At 43.9% G+C, this 20,808-nt stretch overlaps 1 long non-coding RNA gene across 14 annotated transcripts in view; it reads right to left on the bottom strand.

The window, feature by feature from the left end:
- Positions 1–6,942: 6,942 nt before the first annotated feature.
- The window catches only part of Gm32364, a 26,914-nt gene continuing 13,048 nt past the window's right edge, over positions 6,943–20,808 (bottom strand). For 4 of the 14 annotated variants that reach the window (XR_003948887.1, XR_001779793.2, XR_003948889.1 and 1 more), the window contains 6 exons: positions 15,485–17,196; positions 13,952–14,178; positions 12,954–13,097; positions 12,217–12,296; positions 9,280–9,488; positions 6,943–9,130 (listed from right to left, as the gene is read on the bottom strand). This is a non-coding gene — a long non-coding RNA (predicted gene, 32364). Of the gene's footprint in view, positions 9,131–9,279; positions 9,489–11,151; positions 11,905–12,216; positions 12,297–12,953; positions 13,098–13,951; positions 14,179–15,484; positions 17,197–19,192; positions 20,806–20,808 lie in introns of those variants that run through there. The other 10 variants (XR_003948892.1, XR_003948894.1, XR_871788.3 and 7 more) reach the window with 10 other exon arrangements.

Raw genomic sequence — 20,808 nt, 5'->3', positions numbered from 1 at the left:
TCCCTCTTCCCAGCTCACCTTCCTCCCTTGCGTGCTCTGAAAAGTTCCTGCTCTCACTGCCAAACCCAGCCTAAATATTCCATAGTCTTGGAAGCCTCTGTAATTTCTGCCAAGTGGAGTAAAGAGCCCCGCCTTCTTGGAACTTCCTTATCTCTGGGCTCAATGATGTTGTGGGAATTGATATCAGAATATAGCAAAATGAATGATTATGGATTTGTCTCCTCTGCAAGGTGGGATTGGGGTCTCATGAAATGCCACAAGTATCTTTGAAAGGCTTAGTGTTGGGCAAGACAGAAACAGGAGTGTTGATAATAGGGGAAGAAAGAGAATGTAAAGAAAGGATACAATTTCCACTGCCCATTGCTGCAGGTTACCAGATACAATGTAGAATGTCCCATGCATGTGCTTAAAATAAGTACATGAAATATTATCTTAGCTATTTGAGGCTGATGTCATGGAGTTCTAGCTGTGTGGGGCAAGAGGAGCTAGGCTTCACTGTTAGTGGGAATGCAAAAGGGAACAGACACACTTTGGAAGAGTTTCTTGGTTTATTACAAAGCTAACCAGGCTCCCACCAAATGATCCACCAATCAGGTCCATTGTATCATCCAAAAGATTTGGAAAATGTATACATATACATATATATGCATACACGATACACATGTGCACACACATGCACGCACTCAGAGATGTTGATGATAGCTTCATACACAACAGCTAAACTTGAAAGTAAGGAGAGATGTTGAGAGGGACAGAGGGGCAGGAACAGAAGTGTGCAGAGGGAGTGATAAGGGTACATCATGTACACATATGAAATTATCAGAGCAATAGTTTATTAATATTCAAATGTGCATAAAAAGCAGCTGGTACCCTGTTAGCATTATGTGTTGCCTCCCCTTTTTATTACATGATCATACTTCAGGGTGCCATGTACACACAGAGACTATGGCTGCTGCACATCTTAGGGCCCACCCTTTTATGTGCTGTGCTCTTAAGTATTTCTTCCCAGAACATTCTTTATAACATCATATTTTAGACAGCCATCGGCACTATAATCTTGAGTCCTGTAGAAATGTGGTAATGTTTTATTTTGTAGGACAACCCCCCTTTCCAGTGTCCAAAATTGTTTCTCTCTTCAAGGAATCATAACCATTTGGGGGCCCCCTATGGCTGTGTGGTAAAGCCCGGAGCGCCTCTTCTCAGAACAATGTTTTCAAGTGTACATAGTGAAATATTATCAAAATACTACCCAGAGAAAGTTTGTGAAAAAAAAAATTAACTGAGAAACAAAGAAAGGAAGTTTAAAAGAAAAAAAAGAAACAGAAAATGTAGACAGGGGAATTCTTTCATGTAATTAAAGATTCTTCAGTTTCCACTATATAGTAAAGGGGAAATTGGAACATAAACTGAGGTATATCCAGACCATGAGGGTACTATTCAGCTCCCAAAAGAAATGAGTTGTTGGGCCACAGGGAAACGAGAAAGGAGTTTTAATGCATGTCACTAAGAGAAAGGAGCCCGTTTCCATGTTGCGTGCTATATGGTTTGCATTCGATGATATTTGGGAATGGGTAAAAGTCTAAGGTGACTGTGAAACGAGTGAGTCCCATGGATCTGGGGCAGAGGGGAATTAGGAGGAACCCAGGCTGGTGAATATATTGTTTGACACCAAAATGGCCGATACCTGTTGTCATCTATTTGACCAGACCCACGGAGTGTACACCAGCAGTGAGGAGCTCTATAATAAACTATCATCTTTGGGTAATTGTGATGTATCATTGTGGAGTTAGGACTACAGCAAATGGACCACTCTGGTGTGTGTGTGTGTGTGTGTGTGTGTGTGTGTGTGTGTGTGTGTGTGTGTCGGGAGTGGTATTGATAATAAGTCTATGTACATCCAGCTATCGGTATGAATTATATAAGGCTTGTAGAGTTTGAAGAGGGATTGTATATCTGTGTTTCAAGTTTGCTGTAAACATAAAACCTCTCTGACTTTATAATTCTTTAAATTTCCACAAGCAATAAATGGTTTTAATTTTTAATATTTTTTTAAAAAATTGTGTGTGTGTTCACACAATTGAGTGCAGGTGCCCATACAGACCTGAAGAGAGTCAGGTTCCCTGAAGCTGGAGCTCGTGAGTCCCCTCTGAAAGAGCAGTAAATACTCTTAACCTCAAATCCATCTGCCCTGCCCCAATAATAAACAAATTTAATGCATCTTTTTGAGGTGTTCTTTGTGAAGATAAGTCGAGGTGTTCTATCAGACATAGGTCCACTAAGAATTGTCTGAGTGTCTGAAATACAAACTTACTAGTGTCCTGTATTTTAATTTGTCAAATCCGGCAGTACAGTAATACCCTAGTTTTTGAAATCAGTCGTGACTTCAGGGGCCTCTGACAGACCTCACAAGGCCAGTGTGCTGTGACCCCAGAGTGACAGACAGGAAGTGTTAAGGGAAACTGCATACCCCCAGGGGCCTGCTCTCCCCTCCCAGTCTCTTAGGACTCTTACCAGGAGTCATGGCTTGAGCCGTTCATTTAGAAGCTCTGTACCAGAGACTGGAGGAGACCTCGGTATCGGTCTTGTGGAAACTAGTTCTCAGGATATGGTTTTCCAGAAAGATTAGGGACCTAGGTCTCATTGTCCTTTTTTATAACAAAAGGCTACATTGTATTTCTTCATATGTATAATTAATATATTTTATCACACTCATCCTGTGTTCCCTTGTCTTCTTATTTGTTTATTCCCTTGATGCCCCAATGAGTTGAAATACAGCGGCTTACAGAAGCATAGTGATGAGTTATTTATGGGAATGTGAGCCTCGAAGCAGGGTTACACCACGGAAAGACTGTCTCTTTTTTTTTTAAATATTTTTTATTAGGTATTTTCCTCATTTTACATTTACAATGCTATCCCAAAAGTCCCCCATACCCTCCCCCCCACTCCACTACCCACCCACTCCCATTTTTTGGCCCTGGCGTTCCCCTGTACTGGGGCATATAAAGTTTGCAAGTCCAATGGGCCTCTCTTTCCAGTGATGGCCGACTAGGCCATCTTTTGATACATATGCAGCTAGAGTCAAGAGCTCCGGAGTACTGGTTAGTTCATAATGTTGTTCCACCTATAGGGATGCAGATCCCTTTAGCTCCTTGGGTACTTTCTCTAGCTCCTCCATTGGGAGCCCTGTGATCCATCCAATAGCTGACTGTGAGCATCCACTTCTGTGTTTGCTAGGCTCCGGCATAGTCTCACAAGAGACAGCTATATCTGGGTCCTTTTAGCAAAATCTTGCTAGTGTATGCAATGGTGTCAGCGTTTGGAAACTGATTATGGGATGGATCCCTGGATATGGCAGTCTCTAGATGGTCCATCCTTTCGTCACAGCTCCAAACTTTGTCTCTGTAACTCCTTCCATGGGTGTTTTGTTCCCAGTTCTAAGAAGGGGCAAAGTGTCCACACTTTGGTCTTCGTTCTTCTTGAGTTTCATGCATTTAGCAAATTGTATCTTATATCTTGGGTATCCTAAGTTTCTGGGCTAATATCCACTTATCAGTGAGTACATATTGTGTGTGTTCCTTTGTGATTGGGTTACCTCACTCAGGATGATGCCCTCCAGGTCCATCCATTTGGCTAGGAATTTCATAAATTAATTCTTTTTAATAGCTGAGTAGTACTCCATTGTGTAAATGTACCACATTTTCTGTATCCATTCCTCTGTTGAGGGGCATCTGGGTTCGGAAAGACTGTCTCTTAAGGCTCTTCTTTTGTATTTAAGGATTCAGAGAGGACCTGCAGCCAGACAGGTTAGAGCCTTCCTGTAACATTGTTCCCTGCCCACTAGGCCGGACTCAAACCACCTGACTTTTTGTTGCTCTTTTAACTGTCGCTCTTGCTTCCCTCCCTCGCCACTGAGTCTTCTGCCTGAACGGTCAGCAAACTCTCGGTTTATGCCACCTTGCAAATATTCTAGGCTCTGTGAGTCATGTGGTTAATATATCATAAACTACTATTTTAGGCATTTTTAGTTTCTGCTGTATCTACCTGCCTCTTCCACTACAGTCTCTTGAACATCGCAGTAAATACTATGGAAGCAAGTGGGTGTGACTATGTTCCAGTAGGTGTGGCTACATTCCAGTGGGTGTGGCTACGTCCCAGTACTACTCATTGTATTTAGGAACCCCGAAATTAGACTTTTACACGATTTGCTATCTGTCTGAGAATGTTGTGTATTTTGACTTTTTTTTAATCCTATAGAAATGCTAAAACATCTTCAGTTCACATGCCACTGGGAAAAAAAACATTTGGTTGGGGCATGGTGTGTGGACCAGTGCTCTAAAGGCCCATGGTTGCCAAGTTTCGGCTAACTAACTCTTCAGTTTAGAGGTAGGGTAAGCCCTCCTCTCCACGACCACGTTCTTACCCTGCCTCGCCTCTCTGCTGATAGCCTACTGGGTGAATTCAGGAATCTCACCATTACTTCCGGTCTCTTCCTTAATCATTTTTTTTAAACACATGGTGAGGGGGTATTATATTTAGCAAGCTGCTAAATAAAGTGTCTGGAAAAACAAATGAGGAAAATAAGGACTGACTTAGCTGTGACAGTCTTGGGACTGAGTCATACTGAAAATCCTACAGCAAGAGAAGTGCAGAAATCGAATGGATTTCCTCGTAAATTTTCCACCACGAACTTTTACTTCGTGGAAAGCAGAATAGTGTGTGAGGTCATTTTTCCTTCACACAATTCACTTACACGGAGGGGGGGAAAGAGGAAGTTTCAACAGAGAAGTGCTGTGCCTAATTAAGCCCCAAGAGGAACACTTCCTTGGGTTCACTCCTGTCTTTGCTCCGCCTCTCTTCTCCCTAACCCACCTATGACTACTCTGTGTCCCAGTGACGTCCAGTCCCCCATAGTCAGTCTTCTCTCCAGCAGAATGGTCATTCTAACAAGCATGAGGTATGTTGTGAAACCAGGGACCAACCAAAACATGCGGTGCTTAGAAATTCTTACTCTCTTGAATAACATAATGAGGTGCGGAATGTCAAGAATCATAGATAAGGGCACAGAGATCCCAGGCACACAGCCACACAGAAAACCCAAGCACTGAACCTGGGTTCTTTTGCCAATGGGCCATGATAATCAGCTTTAAATGAAAGTCCTATGGAGTTCTGAGAAGAGGCCCTCTAGATGACATGAAGGGAAAAGATCAAGTTTTGATATTAAAAAAAAAAAGAGAGCAAATACCAGAAAAAGAATAATAAGTAGAGATAATTATATCCAGTTACACTCTGCCAAGAACTGAAGTCTACCAAGCAAGTTACATAGGGTCGACCTTGTCTTTAATAACTTCCAATGTGCCAATTTTACTCTTCACCTGGTGAATCTTTCAATCTGGGTATATTTCCAGTGCCTTTCAGTTCACCCAAGGTCAAAGAAAGGGGCTGGGACAAGAATTCAGTTGATACAGTGCTTGCTGAGCAAGGATGAGGCCCTAAGTTTGAACTGCAGCATCCACGTATAAAAAGTAGGGATATTGGCAATCCCAGAGTAGGGGAGGGTGGGATGGATAGATCTCTGGAGCTTGCTGGCCAGCTAGCCTGGTCTAATCTGTGAGCCTTGGAGCCAAGATCAAAACATGGTTTGATCATATTTGCAACAACTATGTCATATCCAGAAGCCAGTGTGTCATTGTGATCTTCCCCATCCTCTGGCTCTTACAACTCTCTGTCACCTGCTCTGCAATGTTCTCTGGGCCCTGGAGAGGATGACAGAGATGTTCTGTTGAGAGTTGAGCAGTCAACAGTCACTTGTTATTATAGCTGCTGTGCTGGGTTGCACAAGACACACACACACACACACAATACATGAGGGTATAAAGATAAGAACACACACACAAAGACAAGAAGATAGGAGGAGAACTTTTGGTAACTTCTGGGAGGAAGTAAAAAAGAAGGCCATTCAGAGAGGATGGGGACAGGACAGGTAAGTGGAGATAAATACGTTAACAATACCTTACGTGCAGAGAAAGCAGGATGTATCCCTTGTGATGAATGACACTGAAGGATGCTGTCTGGGTCCTACATGCATGTGTAAATACACAAACACACACACAGACAGAGACAAAGAGACACAAACATAGATACACAGAGAGATGCAAATACAGAGATATACAATATACACAGAGAGATACACACAGAGATACACACAGAGATACAGAGACACACAGTGAGAAACACATTCACAGAGATATATACAGAGAGATACACACAAGAAAGATACATACATAGACACACACACACAGATACACTCATACAGAGAGATATATACACATGCAGATACACACACAGAGATACACACATGTACACAGAGATGCACACACACATACACACACACACACACACACACACACACACACACACACACACGAGAAGGGGGTTATACATCTCCACAGAGGCTCAGCCTCTTTCAGTTGTTGAGACCAGTGATTTAAAATAGACACATTTTAACACAACAGGGAGAGTTAGTACACAAGGCTTGGCCCTGCCCTTTCTGAGGTGAATGGGCATGGACACACGTGTCTTGGATTTTGTATGTCTAGAATGGAGGCATTGCCCTGTGCTGCGAGCCACACTGTCTTGCGAGCTGCACACATGACATATGAAAGAGCCCCATGGGATTCTAAAAGTAGAAGTACTTTTGTGATTATCATTGCTATTAAAGAGGAAATAGCCAGGGTCAACCATTGAGCTGTTGAATGGCTACTTCAGTTAGAAGAGATGACTTAAGAGGATTAATAAGCACATGTTTTGGTCACTACACAGGCCTGTGAGTCAGGTCCCCAGAGCACGAGGCCCAGATCATGGGCTCCTTGAGACCAGCTCATCTGACCTGCATGGCCGGAGCTTCCAAGCTAGAGAAATGTGGACTCAAATAGCATCTCCACCCTTTCCTCCCTAGGTAAGTCCCTTGTTCTAGCCAACCCTTGGTGTCTTCATCTTCCCATCCAGCTGAGTTGTGATTTGAAGTAACCTACCTACTCTTACTACATAGTAGACTCCCCACTAAGTGGAGCAAATATTGCTGAGAAAGAGCTGGTAGCACTAGCCTCTAGCAGCTGTTTGGAAAATGTATGTGGAGGTTGCTCAGATAGACAGTCTGCTCAACTTCTTGATTCTTGAGTAAAACTAAGGATGTGGTCCACCGTGATGGTGCTTGCATGTGCAGAGACAGTTCACAATAAGTATGTTTTCTTCCATTATTTGCAGAGCTGTCTCCAAGAAAACCAGGAAGGACGTTAGGATAATTTTACATAAATGAGCTGTTCCTGCCTTTGTGCTTATTACCCCTCTCTTCAACCTGCCCTTTGACCCTCAAACTTTGTCCTTTCACCCAACACAGTGAGTCCTTTCTACACTTCTGCCTCAGTTTGCTTAGTATTCAACCCAATGTTCCAGTCTAGCTATGAACATTGTTCTCTGTCTGCATAGCTAGACAGTCGCTTCAGTCTGGTAGGTGCCCTGAAAACCGAGGTGTGGAGATTTGTGTGTGTAGAGGTTTACTAACTGCGTGTACTCAGAAGGCCCTATCAGAGAGAAGGGCAACTGGTAGGACTCAGTGTCAGGAGATGCCGTACCTTGATGTAGCCACAGCTGATGCAACAAGGGGCTAATATACCCATTCGAGGTAGCTGCAAATTGTACCAGTAGGCTATATACAATACCTAGAAAGGGGATCCCAGCCCTCTTACAGCTAAGGAATGTGTGTCTTCCACTGAGACATCTGGTCAAACTTACAATGGGACAGATCATATACAATGCCTTGCCATGAGGCCTACCCAATCCCTCTACTCTCCCTTATTCAACCTGTGATAAGACTGTCACTCCTATGAGGTATTTCCATCTACCTCTTGCTGTTGACACTGAGTTTAGAAGCCACAAAGTGCAAAGCCTACTCTTATGTCACGTCTTAAAACCTCCAGTGAATGTGTAGAATGAGAAGACGATGCCTCCTAAACATAAGCAGTGATGGGTGGCGTTCTTATGGCTGAAGTTTCCAACACTTCAGCACATTTACATGCACTCAAGACTTCTTAGTCTGGTTCCTCATTTTGTTTATAGGAAAGAATATTTCATGAGTAATGATATAATTCTATTCTTACACAATTGCCATTGGGGTTTTCATTTCCTTTATTTGCTCAAGTTTCCTTTATAAAGTTTTCTCCTGAAAATATGACAAGAAACCCTGTGAACTGGAAGGAAAAATCAGGCTGGATGAACAACGTTAAACAAAGAATATTTCCAAATTTCACAAAATAAAGTGGCTTATTTGGGTAAGAAACATGTAAATGTGTCTGTCCCATAATAATAGGTTTCATGAGTGAAAAAGAACTGTGTAAAACAAATGAACAAGACCACGTGCTTCTACAAACTGGAGAAATGCAGGCATGAGAGGTATTAGTATCTAAACGTGTATACTTTTATAACACAGAATATAAGTTATGTTATTGTATGAACTATATATACTTATATGCATTTCTATATAAATGCCTCATATATACACACAGGTGAATGAGGGCATGCACACATGCATATACTTCCTGGTGGGTAGCTGGTATCATTTGAAAAAGTGTGCCACTCATTCAGGCAGACTCTTTGCTGAATGAAGGGTTGAAGCTCTGAGTCAGGTCTGGTGGTCCAGCACCTCCTAGGCTTCCAAATTCACTTGCCATACCAGAACTCACAGATCTCCTAACACCAATATGCCACTTGGGTCTTAGGACCCTCTACTAGTGAATGGCATGGACTCTGTCCATCCCCCACTGATCTTCTTCAGGGCACTTGCGAACTATCTGACCCACTGTGAGGTGGCCCAGATGCCTTAAGAAAGCCTGGCTCTCAAACCTCTATGATTGCCTGGGCCTATAACCTGACCTTGTTGCAGGTGTCTGTGAACAGATCAGCCCACTGGATTCACTGATGTTGGCCTTCAGAGTGGTGCTGCTGCTCTGATTTGACTCATTCACTTGGGAAAGAAGATTCTTCATGGATCTGGACTCACTGTTTACCTGAACTTGAACCAGCTCTTATGTCTCTCAGTATTCCTAGGATGGTGTTGGATCCCATCTATAGATACCTAGAATAGTGGAGTGTGATCAGTTCTCTCTCTCTCTCTCTCTCTCTCTCTCTCTCTCTCTCTCTCTCTCTCTCTCTCTCTCTCTCTCTCTCTGTCTCTCTCTCTCTCATTGCTGCATTTACTCTGATCTACCCTTCCCCCATCCTCACCCATGATAGGCTTCTTGTCACATAAGGTGGTCAGGAATGGCCTCCAACTCTAAGGTGTTTGAATACTTGCTCCACAATGGTCATGACTGTGGATCTTTGCAATGGATGTCGTCTCATCATTTTCCCAGGATGGTTTCCACAGGAATGAGAAAACTCTTCTTATTGGGCTCTGAGGATCTTTTCCCACTGTCAACACTGAAAGAGATCACCTGGAATGCAATGGTATAACCCAAAAGATCCCAGAGAAGACATGGTTGAAAATATACATTATTCTCCATTTATAGCTCATAGTTGGAGCTCATGGTCTTGATCTTAAGCTTAACATGAGCAGAAAAGGAATTATCATTTGCATTTTTCTGCCCAGGGTGCACTCATGACCATTAACAGAGAAGCACAGTGACAATATTAAAGTACTTGGAAGCTACTGTTCCAGGGTAACACAGTGGAGGCAGAGGTGAGGTAAGCTATGATATGACCAGACTAAGCAAGTGGTAGACGTGGATCTGAAGAGAGAGACCTTCCCACAGAGATTCAGCACACACAGGCACCAGGAGCTACATCGTGAGTGACAATGTACTTTCATCTCTTCTTTATGGCAGATATTACCCAGGGACAGCACAATCGACAGTGACGAACACTGAAAGTCATTCTTCTGGAATGTTTTCCTTAGCATGTGTTTATTGTAGGCAATGATGGGCTTCACTGTGACATTTTCATATATGTAGATGATGTATCATATTCATAATTATCCTTTCTTGTCTCCCATTCCCAGTAATGCCCTTCCTCTTCCCAACTACCCCTTTGACTTTTTTCATGTCTCTGTGAGCTGTGTGTGTGCCTGTGTGTGTCCATGCATGTGTGTATGTGTGTCTGTCTGTCTGTGTCTGTGTGTTTCATTGGGGCTATTGAAAGCACTTTGTGTGTGTGTGTGTGTGTGTGTGTGTGTGTGTGTATGTGTGCACACTTTGGGTGTGTGTGTGAGGGGGGAGGTTTCATCACAGGAACATGTGCACCTTACCAGTAGTTACACCACTGAAGAAAGTGTCTCTTCCTCCTGCATCAATCACTATCTGCATATACATCCTTATAAAGGGATGGGAACTCATGAGCTCCTCCTCCTCCTGTGACAACTGTCCACAGACCCAGTCCTCTGCAGGTCTTCTCAACTGCTTGTAGTGTAAGAAAGCAGCAATCATGCACTAGAGTCAACTTTATACAGTGCTCCTTCCTCTGGCTCTTACACTGCTTCTATCCCTTCCTCTGCAATGTTCCCTCAGACCTTGGAGGAGGGATGTGTGATAGATGCTCCATTTATGCCTGGGAAGGGAAGTAGTTCCTGAACCTGGACAGGAATCCATGGAGCTTGGAGGTGACAAAGAATTTTCTCAAGCACTGACTATGCAATACTCAAATATGCACCACTGTCGTCATCCTGGATGTTATTGACAAATGATTAGACCACATGAATCCATGGCTTTTATGATTTCTTTAAAGATTTATTTATTTATTTATTTATTTATTTATTTATTTATTTATATGTATTACAGATGGTTGTGAGCCTTCATGTGGTTGCTGGGAATTGAATTTAGGACCTCGGCTTGCTCTGCTTGCTCCGGCCCAAAGATTTACTTATTATTATACATAATTACACTGCAGCTATCTTCAGGCACACCAGAAGAGGGCATCAAATCTCATTGCTGGTGGTTGTGAGCCACCATGTGGCTGCTGGGATTTGAACTCAGGACCTTCGGAAGAGTGGTCAGTGCTCTTACCTGGTGAGCTATCTTGCCAGCCCGGTTTTTATGTTTTTAATAAAATCATTCATATGACAGAACAGTAGTTTATATATTTATATATAATAATATATATTATTATTTTCCTGCACCAGGGGCCTATGTATCTATAGGTGGCTCTAATTCTACATGGATCAGAAAAACCATCCTGATTCCCACAGACACTGTCAAAAAGCTGTCCCTGGAGAGGCAAATTCTCTGACCTCAAGCTGTAAAGAAGATCTCTGGTTGATTCCCTTGTGGAATTTTGTAGAAATATTCTGACTCTTCAAATCAAAGCAGACCTTAGGAAACTAGTTAGACAGTCTCCCTTGCCCATTAGTGAGAGTCCCATGATACCAGGCCTGCCTCTTTTTTCCTAGCTGCTAACTGAACATGAAAGTCCATAGTTGTTTCAAATTCCAAATAGAGGTGGGTTGAGTTAAAGGTGAGCTGATACAGTTCTGGCCTAAGATGCTTATAAAAGCCAATCTAGCTGCTGCATTGTCTTGTCCCTTCTCACCTTGAAGTGTCCGAAACCCCAAATTGGCCATACGAATATTCCCTGGTGTTTGGAATCTTCACCATCCTCTTCCACCACTGTTAATACCCATAGCAATGATAACAATGGCCCTTTGTTTCTCCATGAGGTGCATAGCCCTGACTGATCAGAGTTTGCATTGGCTACATTTACTGTAACATATACCTGTGCTCATTGATTCTGAGCCAGGTTTATTTGAACTCACACTTCTGGAGCCCACGAGCAATTAATTGGTCCTGTTCTTCTGGGCCTGCAGCCAGGTAGCTCACCACAGCATGAGGCATGGCGTAAAGGTAGCTGCCCACCTTGTGGCTTGGATGCACAAAAGGTAGAGAAGAAGAAGGAGCCATGGCCACACAGTCCCTTTCAAAGACTTACTTTCTATAGCCTAACCCCCATATTTGTCTTCTCTGCTAAATCAGTGGTTCTCAGTCTTCCTAACGCTGTGACCCCTTAATACAGTCCCTCAGGTTGTGATGACCTCCAACCATATAACTATTTTGTGCTACTTCATAGCTGTAATTTTGCTACTGTTATGAATCATAAAAGCCTTGTCATTCCCACGAAGCAGTATTATCCCTGACATGGCCATGCTCACAGCAATAATGTACACTTCTCTCTCACCTCTCCTTTTCTTCTGGCCTCTCTTCTTGTTTTCTCAGTTGGCCTGGTTTGGATGTGACTCTTTTACTTGGTATTTTTTCCTGTTTGAAATCAAATCAAGATCTGATTTTAACTCATGAGAAAGAAACGTATGGCTCTCCCTCTCATCTGTCACGGGGTCTCTTTATCAGCTTTTCTTAATCCCTACAAAGTAGAAAGGCAAATGTCCCCTTTGCCAGCCTGTAAGTCAAGCTTGACTGGGGCAACAGGCCCTTATCCTCTAACATCACAGAACATGAGTCTTCTCACCTTCCCCAGCAAATGAAGGCCAGCATCAGCCACTAGACATTGACCTACAAGATGCTCAGATGCAGCACCTCGTGATGCTGCAGTTTGGGAGTCTGCGTGCTAAATTATGGAGCTCTCTTCTTTGCTCTAGACTGGGCTGAAATGATTCCATAAAATGCTGATGGGCAATTACACTTTGACCATCAAAGTCAACCTAGTCTCTTCTGGTTGGTGATAGTCCCATTGGGAAGAACCATCTGCCATTTCAGGGCAGTCCTTTCTTCTCCCTTCCCCTTGGCTCTATGGTTAGCCATGCTGGGAGTAGAGGTCTATGATACTTCCTGTTGTCAAGCAATGGGCAACAGGTATGAGACCAAGGTTGTCAGTTTAATGGGCAGGAGAAGATTGAAATCAACCGATCAGAACAGATCTCAACTGACCACATGTAGGCATACTGGTTAAGTACTCACTGGGAGTAGCCTTGTCTGTTAGCTTCTTTCCTCGATGGCTTCCATTATCTGTTGCCATGGCATCCTCCACTTCCTGCTTTCTTCGAAGATAGATGGTATCAAGGTCACACAGATGACTCCTGGGTCTTGGGGAATGTTTCACTTCTACATATGAGAGAATACAAGGATTCGGATTTGCAGCCATTGGGAAATCACGTGTTGGAAAGTGGAAATCCCCAAACACCACATTCAGACAACTCATCCCAGGAAGATGTCTCTGGCCTTTAGAATGTCTGAGGCCTCAGGCCTATCAGGTACTGCTTTCAGCTTTTCTCAGACCAAATGTTTCTGTTGCCTTGTTTTTTGTTGCAGTGGGGCCTTGCCTTATCAGAAGACTGACCTAACAAGGACTGCTTGGGCTAAAGAAGGATGCACAGGACCCACCCTGAGCTTTGGTCCCTGGAGGCCACCTGGACAAGGAATGGGGAAGAGTGTACCAAGCACTTTCACCAGCTTCTAAGCTCAATGTCTCCTTTCAGATGTCTGTGCACCACTTCTCTCAGGCAGTCCCTCCCACTCCACAGTTTAGCATATGCCCTATGCACAAAACCCCAGGATCTTAAGTTCTAAGAATCCAAGCCCCTGCAGAGAGCTTCAGCTTTTTAGACTACTGTCACCCTTAAGGACAGAAAGCGATAAACTCAAACTCACTTGATTTCTCTTTAGCAATGATGCTAGCTTTCCCCCCAAATTGTGGATTCCACTGCAATAAGAACATTAGACTCTCTATCCACCACATGCATCCTGGGAGAGGTTCTTCCAATGCCCAAGACAGAGCAGTGTGCGCTACAAAAAACTTATCCAGGGCTGGTGTGGTAGACTCGTGTTACCCAGGGACCCTGGTGGCCACGCATGACAACCTGAGTTCCCCTGGAAGTTGTCCTTTGACCTCCATGCATGCATATCAGGGTATGCCCCACCCCCCATCCACAATCAAAAGTCTCTAGAAGAAGACTAACCGAGAAGGTTGTCTGGTCTCCTAGTAACAGGAACATCAGTGCCTTTATCCATTTTATAAGCAGGCAAAGGCAGCAGCATGTCACCTTGACTGGTCTTCACTTAATCTTTCCATTCGTTTGGAGCATGGAGCATCAGACAAGACTGGGCCAAAGAAGAAAAGGTTGGTACTTCCAGTTGTATAGCATCTGAGTGAGGCACAATAAACTCTGCCTTTGATCACTTGGCCCTGAAAATCAGCACTGCGGTAAGCGAAGCTATTCTCAAACCCTCTAATAGAGTTAATAAAACTGATGGGCCCTTCTCCCTTCCCACCAAAGCACAGTAGCACATTCCATTACAAAACACACATTGGGCAACTATGGCAGTACCCTTGTGAAGCCACTCCTACCATCTTATTTTTGCATGTCTAGTGCGGTCCCCAGATGGGATGATACTATTCGTATGTTCATAATGTCTCAGTCTCCTGGAGTGAGATGATTCGGCTAGTTCTGAACAAGGGGTTGTGAACAGACACGGTGCCTGGCACTCTTGAATCTATAGAGCAATGTCACTATGGTCACAGCCCACCAAGCTGTTGCTCTGATCTCATTGACTGCCCAGACCCTAAGGGAGCAAGGGGACAGACCATTGAAAGTCGGTAGATGGCGAGGTGCCCGTGACATGAACGAAAACATGAAGTATGCATGGGAAAGCCTCTAACCTCCTGGTGATACCTCCCTGGGGATTTCTCCTGATCTATTCAAAGAGCAAGAAACCACTATGTGCCAGTGCCTAGGAGACGGGGCGTCAAATATCTGACAATAAAAAAATTCTTGGGAGTTGGGGGGGGGGGAGACCAGGCTATCGAGGGACACTTGAACACCACATACAGAATTTGACACTAAATGCTACCTGAAAGCATTTAGGTAAGGGGGTCAGCCCTTGAAAAGATGAAGCATATCTGGGGGTGCTCCTTGAAGCATAAAAGGTGGCAAATAAACTTAAGTATGAAAGTAAATATTGGTTGACCATTCCAAAGTGAATCACGACAAATTGTAAACTATAAATGTTGACAAAGAGTATAACACATTCCAAAATAATAATGTATATCTAGACTTACTTACTTTTAATTTATGTGTACATACGTTTTTTGCCTGCATGTATGAAGTGCACCACATGGGTACCTGGTACGTGCAGAGGCCAGGAGAAAGCACTGGATCCCTTGGTACTGGAGTTACAAAATGGTTGTAAGCTACCATGAGGGTGCTGGGAATAGAGTCTCCACAACAGTGGCTCTCAATGTGTGGGTCGAGACCCCCTTAATGGTCACATATCAGATATTTACTTTATGACTCATAACAGTAGCAAAATTACAGTTATAAAGTAGCAGTGGGATAATTTTACGGTTGGGGTGACCACAACATGAGGAACTGTATTATAGGGTCGTGGTGTCAGGAAGGTTTAGAACCTCTGGTCTACAAGACCAGTAAGCATTCTTAACCACTGGGAACTATGTCTCCAGCCCCAATACATTTATTAACTGCCTGACATACCTACATGATATTTATTCCCATTTTTGCTCCTTCTGTGATAATCATCTTATCATTTTTATTCAGAGACTTGGAGGAAGAATGTCTTTCTTTTAACACTTGTTGCGAGTCTGTGTCTTTATCAATGGCACATCGTCTGCATTTTTAGGATTATTGACAGCTCTGGGGCAAATCGCAGTCAAGTTCCTGTCATTGAGCTGTAGGATCTGGGAGAATTCTACGTGCACCAGCTTTCAACTCTGTCTCCAACCTTGCTTCTCCTCAGCTCTCTCCTAGTGATGAGACAATCACACAGATCAATATGAAGACAGACCCTCTGCCCCAAATCTCTGTGTTACTATTCCAGGTCTCAACACACGGGGGCAATGGAAATTGCCCTGGAAGATATGCCAGTATATAACTAGAGATAACATGGAATTGACCAGACCCATAAACTCACATCCCATTATCTCCATACTAAACGGACCCTGAGTTGTGCTCCCGTACGGCAGACGAAGGCCAAGCCAGTGAGTGCAGGCTTCCTTACACCACCTGACGTGGAGATTGGTACTGCGGGAAGCCAATGAAGCTGTGACCTTAGCTACCCCCAGCTAAAGCATCCAGAAGCTTTCTTAAAGGCTAAAGTTTTGCTAAGCCTAGACTGGCCCCTTAAGTCCACAGGATCATGGTTTGGGGGGTCAGATTGCAAACTTCATCAGGAAACCCTGAATTGGCTTCATGATTATTTCTGTTGGGGAAAAAAATCAACTTTTAATAATGCTTTCATCGGGGGGAAAAAAATCTTGAACTGATTCCAATAATCTCAGTGAATCACCATGAATCCCTCCGTCTCTCCCTGAATGTTTCTCTCCCCCCCTCTTTACTCCCCCATCTCTGTATATTTGTGTGTGTGTGTGATTGTCCACAGGAGGCAAGTCTGCACCAGCTACTCTGAGGTTCATAAGAAATACAGGCCAATCGCCAATAAGCCCAGCAGGGCCTCAAACAGGAACATTAAATTGACATATGAAACTTGGAATTTTGAAACAATTCAGATGTACTAAACAGAAAAAGAATGTGGGAGACTATCATTTTGAAGGGCTAGAACGCAAATAAAAGTGTCCGGGGTGAGTCCACATGTAAGAAATGGGATGCACAAACCTCAAACGAGGACAGAGGTTCTGTCTACTGTCAGCTCCAGTCCCATCGCGTAGCTCACTGGGCACATAGCAAGCACTAACATCTGGGGCTTGAATGAAAACAAGGCAGGAAGTAGGGAGAAAGGAGGATGGTTTGCCTGGTTTCCCTTTGCCTTGGGTAAACCACAGGTCAGGCTCTTACACTCCTCACCTACAAATGGAGGATTAAAAATAGCACCTCCCTCAGCAAGGTGTGATTCAAGATTACTCGGGTCAATGGGGAAACCTGGTGCTCAATGATAAATATGGCTATTAAAATGACTGAGCCTTGCTGGGTCTTCAGATGGGAAGCGTGGAGATAAGGTAGCCCTCGGGGAATGATTGACGGGAAATCTGCCCAAGGCCCTGAGATGTCTGCCTTAAGCATCTACTTCTGTGCGAGAATCAGATCTCAGATTTGACTCACAGGCTGGGATGGGAGGAAGAGGGTGCCCCGTGACGCGGCAGGAAGACCCATCTTTCAAGCCCCAGCTGGGTGAGTGCGATCAATAACATCCTGTCAGGAACTCTTTGTGGTCTCATGTAAATTTAGGCTACCTGAATAAAAGATAAAAACTGTCATTTCCTTCATCTCCTCTCTCATCACAGTAGCCGGGATGATTTATCTATTCCTTTGAAAGAACCGAACCAAACCGAAAACAATTGCTTAAGTGTCTGAGGTAATGGATGTCCACGTGAAACATGGGGAGAGCAGGGCAAGATGCCCAGATATTTTTTGGACTGTGGTGGAGAGGAACCATACTGAAAATGGATGTGATTAGCTCAGTGGGAAGGGCAAGGCCTCATGGGTACTTTTAAGGTGGCTTATAAGGAAAACAGTGTCATGGGTTGTTTAATCAACTCTCCACTGCAGGGGCGATAGATGATAGGTGTTTTCCAGTTAGCTGCCACAAAACTGCAGTGAACGAACAGCGAGTCCCACTCTGGACACCACAGCCCCATGTGCCGGCAGCCAGGCAGTGCAAGGTCCTTCAAAACTCTGAACTCGACTCGGGAGGTTCATAGAAACTTTCGCTTCTCAAAAAAAAATATTGTTTATTGTTTGTTTATCAAACTCACAATCTTCAGAGATATTCAGGCCCACAAAGGCAATGTGAAAAAGGGCCGGGGGAAGAACTGAGGGCCATTTTCACGTCTAAGCAAGTCCTCACAATGAATGAGTCCTTGGAAATGGGGTAAGGCTGAGGTCTGGCCTTGTGAACTGCGCTCTGCATGAAAGCCCGATTCACAGCTTGTCTCTGAGCCCTGGCATTCTGATCTTTCTCTGAGGGCCAGAGAGTCTTACACCCAACACTGTGAACATTGAAGCCCTCGAGAGGACAGGCAGCAGGGAGTAATGTGAAGAACCCCTAAAGCCGTTCTGAGACAAGGCACTAGTGGCGTCCTTACTTGGGCTGAGCCTGAAGGTTCCTCTCATCTTCTGATGAAAACAGAGCATGACGCTCTCTAGCCTAGACCTTCAAGGCCTGGGGCGGGCCCCACCCCTGAGGTCTTACACTGATTGATAAGGAGGGGTGGGCTGTGCTCCGCCTCTATGCCTCAGCCCCATTTCTGAAAAGCCTACATTTCAGCTCATCTGTATACATGGCGCCATCTTTCTAGCCTGACTGGGCTCTGGTTTGCAGCATTCTGTACTTCCCTATCTAACAGCTTGAGACTCACTAAAGATTAAAATTATACCCACTCAAATCCCAATCATCAGCAAGGACCAGGCACAAAGATCTTGTCCCACAATGTCGAGCAGACCTTCAGTGAGAACTCAACTTCCTACAATCAGGACCATAAATGAATAAGTCACAAGTCACATGGTCTCTGTGAGTCTGAGCTTCTTCAACTCCCGAAGGGGCTGGGAGCGTTCACCTTGTGACAGAACCGTGGGAAACAGTGTGAGGCAAGTCACTGGCACAGAGCCAAAGACACAGGAACAGCTCAACAGATACAATTACTGTTGTTTTAATTACATTTTGTTGTTGGGGGGACCACATGTGTGCCACGGAGAGCATGTGGCGGTCAGAAGACAACTGACTGAGTTGGCTCTGTCTGTCCCAAGTTAGACTGTCAGTCCTGGTGGCAAGTATCTGCTGACCCACCTCCCTGGCCCACACTTATGATTGTTATGGTCAATCTGAAAAGTTTGTGAAGGATTCAGTAGATAGCTTCGATCTAAGATCTATTACTGAAGGCCCCAAAGTTAGACATGTAATTTTGGCAAATCAGCCAGACTCAGTTTCATTATCCATCGATTAAGACAGTAGCTGCACTATGGTAACATACACTTACCACTTCAAAAAAAAAAAAGTCCATTTTTTTTATAATTAAGAACATCAAATACAGTAATATTAATGCTATTGACATTGCTGGTGCTATTAAAATGGCTACATTACTTCTGTGTTTTTGGGTGGTGATTTCTCTAACCTATTTCAGGTGTGATGAATCAGGTGGTATCTGCTGGGCATTCTAGTTACAGGATGGCAGGTACTGCTGTGTAACGGAGCCATTGCTCCTCCTGAAAACATCCGAAAAGCATCCCCACCTGTTGAGCTGCGGAGTTCCATTTTTTGGTTCGCCGCTGCCCTTGTGACTGTCTCTGACCTCTTCTTTTCTTTGTGCAGGCTGTGTTTTTTCCCCAGCTGTCTTTGTTAAGTGAGGACTGGTGCTATCCCATCCATGGCACACGTTTCCTGACTCTGGTAGGTACCGGAAACTGCAGCTGGTACCAGACTCACTACAGACTACGGTTTTCCTTATGTACGTGTTCCTATGATGGAGGTGAATTTATAAATCAGCGCAGCAAGATGTCAGTGAAGACAGTAGAGTAATTGTCACATGCACAATGAAACATTATGTGATTGCTCTCCCTCTCTCTCTCCCTCTCTCTCCCTCTCTCCCCCCTCTCTCTCTCCCTCTCCCTCTCTCTCTCTCTCTCTCTCAATCCTGTACTATAGTCATCCATCTGGATGATATGATGTTTACATAATGAGACTGTGTGAGGTTAAAGTAGGCCTTGTGACAACACACTCGGCTGCTATGAAAGGCTTCCTGGAACACAAACGGAGCAGCAGACCTGACAGCTTCCAAGATGGCCAAGCCACCAGAGGAAGGTAGCTTAGAAAGCACGGACAATTTGGAAACGTCATAGTTCATACCCAGGACATAGGGCAGGATAAAAAAGACTACTATGTTTCAATTCTCTTTGAACCTTCTATGTTCCCTCCCACTCCTTCTCTTCACAAATGATTGCTTAATTCTAACCTCTGACTTCTTTTTTTTTTTTCTTCCTCCCTTAGCTACCTGTCTGAACTTAGCAAAATGACTGCCTAGCAAAACGATGGAGAATCCTGAGTTTCTCTATCTGTCGAATGAGATAACTTCATAATGATAATTATAGCAATTATAACAGCAATTATAGCAACTAACACCGAAAACATACAGTATCGCAGGCGTTGCACAGAGGGCTTTGCAAGCACAATTCATTTCACGCTCTCCATGGGACTCCTGTCAACCCATCTTGTAAAGAGAAGGAAGGCACAGCACAGAATGAAACAAATTCCTTAAGAAAGACTTTTGCACAAGTCTGTGGTTGACTGGAGCAGGATCCTGACCAAAGGCCACAGCACCTTGAGGTTTATAAACTCTCTGGCCTGTCTCTGAAACCAACCTTTTAAGCTTTGCTTTGGAATGCCAAAGTCTTTACAGACAGACTACTGCTAATCGGGAGACACTGACATGTGGATTTGTCTGCAGAATTAAGCTCTCTCACTTTCTCACTTTCATGCCCATTTGTAATATGTAGCGTGTAATATGTACCACTTAGAGTAATAAAATAACTCCTATTCACAACCATTGGGCTTCCCAGGGCCATCTTGAGGGTACAGACATTTGCTTGTTGCTGGTATAGCCAGCTTAATACATCCGATACAACATGTGGTCAACATCCCAGAGAACTTTTGAAGTACCCATGAAAATGTTTACTTTTCAAACTGGAAGAAAACACTGCATTTTTTTCAAGACAAAGGAAATACTATGATAGATAACAAGGATATTTGTTTGTCAAAGAGCCATAAGTTGCATTTTTTTTATATATGTACTTTTATGGGAAACAGGACCATAATGGCAAACCCACCTGGTGCCCCTGAAAGTACTAATGTG

The sequence above is a fragment of the Mus musculus genome, chromosome 10, assembly GCF_000001635.26.
Source record: "Mus musculus strain C57BL/6J chromosome 10, GRCm38.p6 C57BL/6J".
Taxonomy (NCBI): Eukaryota; Metazoa; Chordata; class Mammalia; order Rodentia; family Muridae; genus Mus; species Mus musculus.
Note: the sequence above shows the minus strand (reverse complement) of the source record. Positions and strands in the feature narration are given on the sequence as shown.